Below are 9,470 nucleotides of genomic sequence, written 5' to 3'. Positions count from 1 at the left end.
AGTGCAAAAATTCAGCATAAAAAGTTTTTTTTAATAAAAATACAAATGTTCTTTTTCTTTATAGTTCACATTCATTCATTGTATTTATTGTCAGAAGTTAGAGTTTATTATTTTATTATAAATTAAATAAAGTATTTGAACCCATTTAACATATTGGTACGTACTCATTGTGACCAAGAGTGCACGATTAGGAATTTTATTGAGGTTTGGAAATCTTTTTTTCATTTGTAATTAGTTGTACCATTTTCAGTGTACCATGCTCACCTTAAAAACTTTGACTTCATTTCACCTTGGTTTTTGTTAACTCCTACATCATCATAAATGCCACCTGGTTTGTTGGAATCTGGTTCCTTCAAAACATAGTAAAGGAATGAGAACAATATCATTTATATGGTCTGCTTTTATACACAAATTTAAAAGAAGAGCAACAAATTTGATTGCATGACAGACAATAGTGATGTTTGTGTACATGGTGGGTTATCCATAATTCTGACAAGAATACGGATATGTGACTGGCAGTCGGGAGACCACCGGTCACTATACCCACACCGGGATACCGAACGGTGAACAGCCCGACGGTCAGCTTGCCGACCAACAGGGACTATTCCCACTCGTGGGTGTCACATTGCGCTCGCCCCGCTGGCGATCTTAAAGCTGGGATCCCACCATCGCTATGGTGACCGGCAGTCTCCCAACCGCCGGTCACACGAACCCGACCCGTGCAAGTGTACTTAGAATAATTAATACCGTTTTGAAGGGTGGTCACACCAAATATTGATTTGATTTAGGTTTCTCTTCTGTTCATTAACTTTGCATTTTGTTAATTAATAAAAATAAACTTAACACTTCTATTTTTGAAAGTATTCTTACTTTGCAACATTTTTTTCCACACCCGCCTAAAACTTTTGCACAGTATTTTATACGGTACGGCATTCCGTCCTCCTTTCTCTGAATCAGGAATATCACAGAAGAATATAAGAAAAAGTTAGTCATGGGTTACTTCTGGGAGGTATTCCTAATCAAAGAAACCACACACCCTTAGGTACCCACTAAGTGTAACAGGGGCTTGTTACTCTTAGTGGATACCTATTGTTCTGGAGAAGGAGCACATAGACCAGGCATGTCAAACTCAAAATCCCAACTGGCTGAATTATCAAGGTCTAAGTCTTGTGTGGGTCGCAAGAAAAAAAAATAAAAAAAAATATATATATATATATATATATATATATATATATATATATATATATATATATGCAGGCGGACTGGATGGGAAGAAAGAGGATGCCAGTAATGCATCACCCGAATGAGTGTATTGTGATATGGGCAGAGCAAGCAGAAGAGATCCCACCCAGAACCCAGCCTCTTCTCCTCCTTCAGCAGTCATGACTGGGTGCAGACAAGTGGGGCAGGCAGAGGCAGGCGGACGAGGATGCAGTGTGAGTGAACAGAGGCCAAACGCTGAGGATGCAGTTCCGTCCTGTTCCAGCCCGAGTTAACCCTGCCGCATAAGGACCCCTGTCAACGTTCTGGCCCAATACACTGCCAATGGGCCTGTAAAGATACCGGGTTCCAAATCACTCAGGCACGGTGGTAGATGAAAAGCCAACAGTCGTTTACTGAACAGAATGGGTTATAAACATCTCAGCACACTTCTGTAATCCAATTCCACATGACAATTCCCACCACAACATTACTTCTTAGTCTAAAGGGGGGTACTCACGGGAGAGATGTGTGCTGAGCGATCTTAACACAGACCGCTCAGCACACATCTCTCACCCCGCTCAGCACAGCGCGATGTGCTGAGCGAGGGGGAAAGCCGACGGGGGGCCGCTCACTTCACACAATGGTGAAGTGAGCGACCCGCTAGATTGAGCCTGCATGCAGGCTCAATCTAGCATCGGCAATAGCGATGCGAGGGGCCGCGCATCGCTATCGCTGGAGGGCATACACACGGCAGATCTGTGCTTAAAATCTAAGCAATCTAGCAAGATTGCTTAGATTTTAAGCACGGATCTCTCCGTGTGTACCCCCCTTTAGAGCAGAGAATGTCTCCTTCAGCTCTCCGGTTAGCTCTATTTATAGCCCCAGAAGCTTCATATTGCAGGGGTCTATGTGACTTCTTTGCTTTAGGATCTTAAAGCATTGGAATACAATACATATTCTAATCAAGGTGATTACATCAGCCAGTGAGCCCCCCTGTCTGATCAGTTTACTGCTGGACAATAGGGAGTGTTTTGACACCCTTTTCACATTATTTTAGTATCACCTGAATGTATTAAAGGTCTTTTGAAGAAGTTTATGTGAAAAACTGCTCCAAATCCTATAATTCTCATTTTTTTTTTTAGTAACCAGATCGCATTTCCCATACTTATAATTGGAAATGTGATCTGGCCAATTTACGATATACTGTTGTGTTATTAATCTTGCATTGCCTTATAGTAAATAGTATTTCAAGCAATAAATAGTACATTTATATTTTGAGATACGCGTGGTCCGAGAAATGCCAGTTACTTTTTCTCTTAGCTTCGGTTGGTGCCAGGTATATAACCTGGAGAGAGTTGGTGCATGCTAAAGAGTGGGACTGGGTGTCATGAGACATCATCTTAACTTTAGACTTGCACTACTGTACTAAAGTTTAATAACACACTAATGTTTCCTATTGTTTTTTTTTTATTTACACAGTGTAATGTACTCTGAAATGTAAGCATAGAACAAATAATCAATTGGAGGTAAAAAAAAAATATATATAAAAAAAAGGAAATCCCAGAATCATTATATTTAAAAAAATGTGGTCTAAATTTCTGACGCAAGTTGCTAACTTGGGATCTAGTAAAAGAGCCCCAGATCATCGCGCTTTTTTCTCCTATGTTTGACAGTTGGTGACAGTTAATCATTTTTCCTACTCTACGGCATAGAAAAAGAAAGAATTCAAATATTAAACCATTGTTCCGTAAGACCTGCTTCAGTCTTCAGTGTCAGTATCCATACTGTATGGATCCGTCTGAATCTGCATTTGTTTGTGGGCACGGGAACTGCAGCCATTGGTCTATATTGATGAAGCAGTTATGATAATTGCTAAGTGCATACAAGGCTGGAACTGGTGGCACTGAAATCAGGAATACTGAACACCAGGCTGGTACCGGTGGCACTGAACACCGGCCTGGTATCAGTTATACTGGAATCAGGAATCCTGATCACTGGGCTGGCACCGGTGCTACTGAACATCAGAAAGAGACTGGTGGCATCTGACAATGAAACACTGAACACTGCAGTGGGACTGGTGGCACTGGTCACTGAACACTGGGCTGGTACCGATGGTACTGAACTTCAAACTGGGGCTCGTGGCACAGGAATCAGGAATACTAAACACCGGCTGGTACTGGTTGTACTTAACACTGGAGCTGGGATAGGACTAGTTATGCAGGGGACTGGTAAAATGTAGTAGAGTCTGCGTCTGTGTGTATAGTGCTAACCTGTGTTAAGAAACTGAGAAAATAAACACTATATGTGCTCACTGCAGAGGAATACAATAATTAACAGGAGAACACTGTGCTAGCACAACAGGACTGAAATGATAATGTCCAAGGTAATGAGCATTCAATAGTAGGCTGGAACTTGCACTCGTACAGATGGATAACTTGCTTGCAGGAGTATTAAAGTTTAACTGTACAAACTACACAGAGATCCAGGAAATCTGCAAGAGAATGGATGATGCAGAGAGTAGAATACCACTGGCTGAAAACAGAACTCTGTAGGATTTGAAAACAGTAGGCAGGAACAGATTAGATTAGATTAGTTGAAGCTCCACAGGTGGAATTCACAATTAGCAGAGAAACTCACAGCAGCACTTAAACTGGATGCATACTATAGGATTATCTGTCCAATCTGGCTGGTTGGAACGAAAATCTGGTAATGTCTCTGAAACAAAGCAGTGGCGTCTGGGTCTCCCTGCTGCATGCTGTCTCACTTCTCCCACTGTTCCAAGTCCCGGCGCATGGTGTAATCCTTCTCTGGCAGCTTCCATCGGTTCGGGCGCCCTCCAGGCTGCTTGTAGTTTTCCAGTCCCAGCGGCAGCCACGGCTGTCTCCCTGTAGCATTCCACGTGGCACCGGTTGGGTGCAGCCATTTTGGCTTTCCTCACATGACCAATGCACTACCAATGAGAAGCAGGAGGTTATGATGAAGGGATGCAGAAGCCAATCCAGAGCTTCTTGGGAGCTTTCTGGACACTCCCAAGCTGACAGTGCTTTGTTGTCTCCGAACCAGCTGAAAGCTATATCTGTGTCTCCACAGACATTATTTAGCTAAATAGACTCTCAGCGCAGTTTTCATCTCCAGTGCTCTTTGTCCTAAATAGCTGGTTCAATACCAGCATCTGCTCAAAATGCTAGTTCCAGAATAGCTGGTTCAATCCCAGCATCTGCTCAGATTGCTGGTTCCTGAATAACTGGTTCAATCCCAGCATCTGCTCAGATTGCTGGTTCCTGAATAGCTGGTTCAATCCCAGCATCTGCTCAGATTGCTGGTTCCTGAATAGCTGGTTCAATCCCAGCATCTGCTCAGATTGCTGGTTCCTGAATAGCTGGTTCAATCCCAGCATCTGCTCAGATTGCTGGTTCCTGAATAGCTGGATCAATCCCAGCATTGCTCAGATTGCTGGTTCCTGAATAGCTGGTTCAATCTCAGCATCTGCTCAGATTGCTGGTTCCTGAATAGCTGGTTCAATCCCAGCATCTGCTCAGATTGCTGGTTCCTGAATAGCTGGTTCAATACCAGTGTCTGCTCAAATTGACGGTTCCTGAATAGCTGGTTCAATCCCAGCATCTGCTCAAACTGCCAGTTCCTGAATAGCTGGTTCAGTCCCGGTGTCTGCTCAACCTGTCAGTTCCTGTATAGATGGTTACTACATGATCTGCTCAACCTGTTAGTTCCTGAATAGCTGGTTATCCCAGCATCTGCTCAATTTGCCTGTTCCTGAATAAATTGGCTTACTTCAGAGTCTGCATTCATTGAACTGTCCTGTCTGTGCATCATCTGATAGCTACTCACACAGTTCATCATCATCATCCTGCCCTTCCGTTCTAACCACTAGACTGTATGAAGAAGAGTTATATTATACCTCCCTGTTTCCGTCATAGCCTCACAGACCCCATTCCCGCTGTCACAACTAGTCCGGATCTACAGATCAGTGATAATCTGGGAGCAAATAACAATCAACCAGTTGCTCCCAAAAGCCGGAAAACAGACCAAAACGGTTGTTCGGATAAAATGGATTTAACCAATTTGTCTGAAAGACCATTTTAGCTATTTCCCAGTGTTTGGGAGCAGATGGTCAATTGTCATTTTATTTTTCTTAATATCACGAATAAGTAAATAATTTTTTGAAACATCAAAATACAGTGTATATGTGCAGAATGCTTACCCCTTCATAAAAAGCTTCATTTGAGATTCCAAGATTATTGTTTGTCTGTGATAGTTCCATGCCTGTTGCAAATGTAAACAAATTATAATATTACACTGCAGAGTGTTGGAAGCTTTTGGTAATGCAACACATTCCATTTTTAAGCAATATTCGTGTAACTGCCACAAATTAACACTGGTATTCTCAGTGACATTATTATTTAAACTCTATTCCTGCAATATTTGTATTTTATTATTTTCCTTTTGCACTGTACAGAACATGTGGCACTGTTAAGCTACACATCATACTATAGAATTTGACAGCAGATAAGAACAACTTGGCCCATCTAGTCTTCCCTTTAATCACCATAGATCAATACAAATTATGCAACAAAACAATAACAGCTCACAATTGCTGCAATATAACTGAGTAAATGAATCCTCTCCCAAGAAGAATTTATACAAGGAACTAAAATACAAGAACGGAATTTATGGATTGAAAAGGCACCACATTAAAGATAATTACAGAGCGGTATAGGCGAAACAAAGTTTGTAACAAAACATAAACAATTTGTAAGGCAGGTTTATTTTTTGAAACAATTATCTATTTTCCCGTTTAAAAAGACATGAACTGTTATTATGTAAACTGATCGGAAATGATAACAGTCTAGATTCTAGAAAAACAAACATAATTATGGGAAAATTCAAAGCTCACTTTTTAACAGCTATTTGTTGAATTAATTACTTGTATCTGACCTGATACATCACAGATTCAATTTCTAATAGCAGTAGTTCCCAAACGCAGTCCTTAAGGCCCTCAAACAGTCCATGTTTTAAGGATATCCATGGTTGAGCACAGATGGTTAAATCAAATTGACTTAGGTAATAATTAAGTCACCTGTGGTCAGTGGCGGCTCCTACAGTGTACCTTGATGGAGGAGGGGGGCTGCCACTGGCCTTGTTGCCAGGTCCCTGATGCTTTGTCCCTGCTGTCTGCTCCTGCTGCCGACCGTACAATGTAGTTGACAAGTGCAGCGCAGTGGCGGTGGCGGTACTGCTCATGGGCAAACCCCCAGCTTCTATGGACTGCATTGGCTGCAGCCCATAGAAGCAGGCTAGGGCTGAAGGGGCAGGGAGTAGCTTCCTATAGGAATCGCAGCCCAGTATGGCAGTCCCAGAGGGAGGAAACACCCCCCAATGAAACTGCCTGTCCTGCCGGTAACTGGTAGGTGGGACTTCCAATAGGAAGTCACTGCCAGTCACAATGTAGCCCAGTGCAGTCTCATGGACTACATCTGGCTTACTGATCTGAAGTTGTGGATTTTACCTTGGGGGGGCTGCAGTCCTGCAGCATATAGGTAAAACCCGCCACTGTCTGTGTTCAAGCATGGATATCCTTAAAAGGTGGACTGTTATGGTGGTTTGAGGACCAAGTTTGTGAACCTCTGTCTTATAATGTTAGGGATCCTTCACGCTACTGGATTTTCAACACAGAATACAAATAAACCTGTGCTTATGCATTGAAAAGGTCTCCATTCAATTGCATTGATTGAAAATATGTGCTGATGAATGATAACTAGGCTTGCCATACTATCCCTTTAAACCAGGGCACTCATGAATTACACAGTTTCTGTAGCTGGCTGACTTCAAGCCTGCATTTCACCTGGTTTTACTCAGCCACAGCACCTGTGTAATTCATGAGTGTCCTAGTTTAAAGGGATAGTATGGTAAGCCTAATGATAACTGCAACATGAAATATTTCTAATGTACCACATCAACATCTTCTGTAATCGCTCTCTCTATATATAGGTGTAAACAGTCTTATTAAGGAAATTTTATTGCATTTAAACTGCATTACAGACGCATTTGTGTGGATCAGCTGAGGTGGCACTACATATAAATAGGCTAACCAACTATCCATTTAAACCGGGACATGCATGAATTACACATGTTCTGTGGCAGATTAAAACTAGATGAAATGCAGGCTTGAAGTCAGCCAGCCACAGAACCTGTGTTATTCATTAGTGTCTTGGTTTAAAGGGATAGTATGGTAAGCCTACATAGAGCACAAATAAATAATAATAAAAATAATAATAATCTATATATATAAATGCGAAAACCCTCACTCACTGACTGACTCATCTCTAATCCTAACACTTCCCGATATGTTAGAAAGCTGAAATTTAACATAGGTATTATTCAGGTGGGAAATAGGAAAATTACGTATTTAGAATTTTCATAAACCTCCCCTAAGGGGACGAAAAGGGGGTTGACATGAAGACATCATTAACGATGCAAGGCTTGCGTTGCGTGAATGATAACGCCCAAACAGACAATCGGATCAAAATTTGGATTGCGCCTCCAGAGTGTAGAATTTAATAAACTACAAAAATAGTCCTGTCCCTTTATACCGTCTCTGTTACGGATGCTCCTCGGGTAACTCCAAGAAACATGGATTAATATTTACTTACATTAAGGCATCTCAAATGTACATCTCTACAAATTTACCACATTTTTAACACTCATTTATATGTACAATCGTGAAAATCAGAAACTCCCGTGCGTAGAACGGGTAGAAGGGTAGAACAGCCAGTATGTATATATATATATATATTATATATATATATAGATAGATAGATAGATAGATAGATAGATAGATAGATATAGATATACACATAAATATATACATATATTTATATAAATATATATATATGTATATACCATATTATGCAACGCTTACAGAGAATATATCAGTAATTCACACCAGTTCTTTTCTCAGTGGAATTTACAATCTATATTCCCTATAACTATGCTTGCCATAATATCCCTTTAATCCAGGATGCCTATGATTTACACATGTTCTGTGGCTTAGAACCAGGTGAAATTCTGGCTTGAATTTAGCCAGCCGCAGAACCTGTGTAAATCATAGGTGTCCCAGATTAAAGGGATATTACAGCAAACCTGCCAATCACATGGACACACTTAAGGGGGGTACTCACTGAGAGATCCGTGCTTAAAATCTATGCAATCTGACTAGATTGCTTAGAAATTAGGCACGGATCTATCGTGTGTATGCCCCCCAGCGATAGCGATGCGCGGCACCGCACATCGCTATCGCCAGTGCTAGATTGAGCCTGCATGCAGGCTCAATCTAGCAGGTCGCTCACATCAGCGCTGTGTAAAGTGAGCACCCCCCCGTCCCCCCTTGCTCAGTACACATCGCGCTGAGTGCTGAGCGGGGAAAGAGATGTATGCTGTGCGGTCTGTGATAGAATGCTCAGCACACATCTCTAGGCGTGTACCCCCCTTTACACACTATGGTTAATTTTTTTTTTTCAAGCAGCCAATTAACCTACCAGTATGTGGGAAGTAACAGGAGCTACTGGGAGTATTGAGATGCAAACGTTGGGTTTGTTTACATCAACTTGTTTGTAATGTAAATATACTCCTTAGGAGGTGTTGAAGATTTATGCTATTGGTATAGACACAAGATGAGTCTTCAGCATACAGATGTGTAGAAGACTTCCAGATACTTACTTGTTTAGCCGTCTCTTCCCCTTCTGGTCTGCCAGTCTTTGTGTGGATGTGAAGATGTTTCACTTGCTGATTTCCTTGTTCTCAGTGAATAATCTAAGGAAAGTAGAGCAAATTATGAAATGGCAGCAAAGTCCAAGTTGTGTCAGCGACTGGAAAGAACTCTCTGCGATTCCCACATACTATAACTCAAAGTATAGCAACTCGTTCTTAAGTAACCAACACTTTCATTTACAGTCAGTGCATGCAGAATAGTCTGATTGTGCTGCTATAACTCACCATTTCTTCTAGCAGCATTCTATTATTAATTTTAATGTATATAATTGTAATTATTAAAATGGTTTATCAGCTGCTACCATTGCACTATAGTACTTGATATCTAACTGTCTTACGTAGAACGTCTTTCAGATAAGAACTACTTGTCCCGATAATCTGCTTTTTCAAGTCTATTGTAAAAATTCACACCCCATTTAATAATTAATCATATTTTAAACATAGAGTAATTGCTATATAATCACTGCAATAAAATGACAGAT

The 9,470-nt window shown here is 41.1% G+C and overlaps 1 long non-coding RNA gene across 1 annotated transcript; it reads right to left on the bottom strand.

Moving 5' to 3' along the window:
• Window positions 1–270: 270 nt before the first annotated feature.
• On the bottom strand, window positions 271–9,026 carry LOC134935269 (uncharacterized). Its single transcript, XR_010180026.1, has 3 exons — window positions 8,938–9,026; window positions 5,423–5,484; window positions 271–350 (listed from the first exon to the last, which is right to left on the bottom strand). It is a non-coding gene; the product is annotated as an uncharacterized LOC134935269 (long non-coding RNA).
• Between the last annotated feature and the right edge of the window lie 444 nt (window positions 9,027–9,470).

Source organism: Pseudophryne corroboree, chromosome 6, assembly GCF_028390025.1.
Source record: "Pseudophryne corroboree isolate aPseCor3 chromosome 6, aPseCor3.hap2, whole genome shotgun sequence".
In the NCBI taxonomy this organism is placed as follows: Eukaryota; Metazoa; Chordata; class Amphibia; order Anura; family Myobatrachidae; genus Pseudophryne; species Pseudophryne corroboree.
The sequence above is the reverse complement of the archived record's forward strand: the minus strand, read 5'-3'. Positions and strand labels throughout refer to the sequence as shown.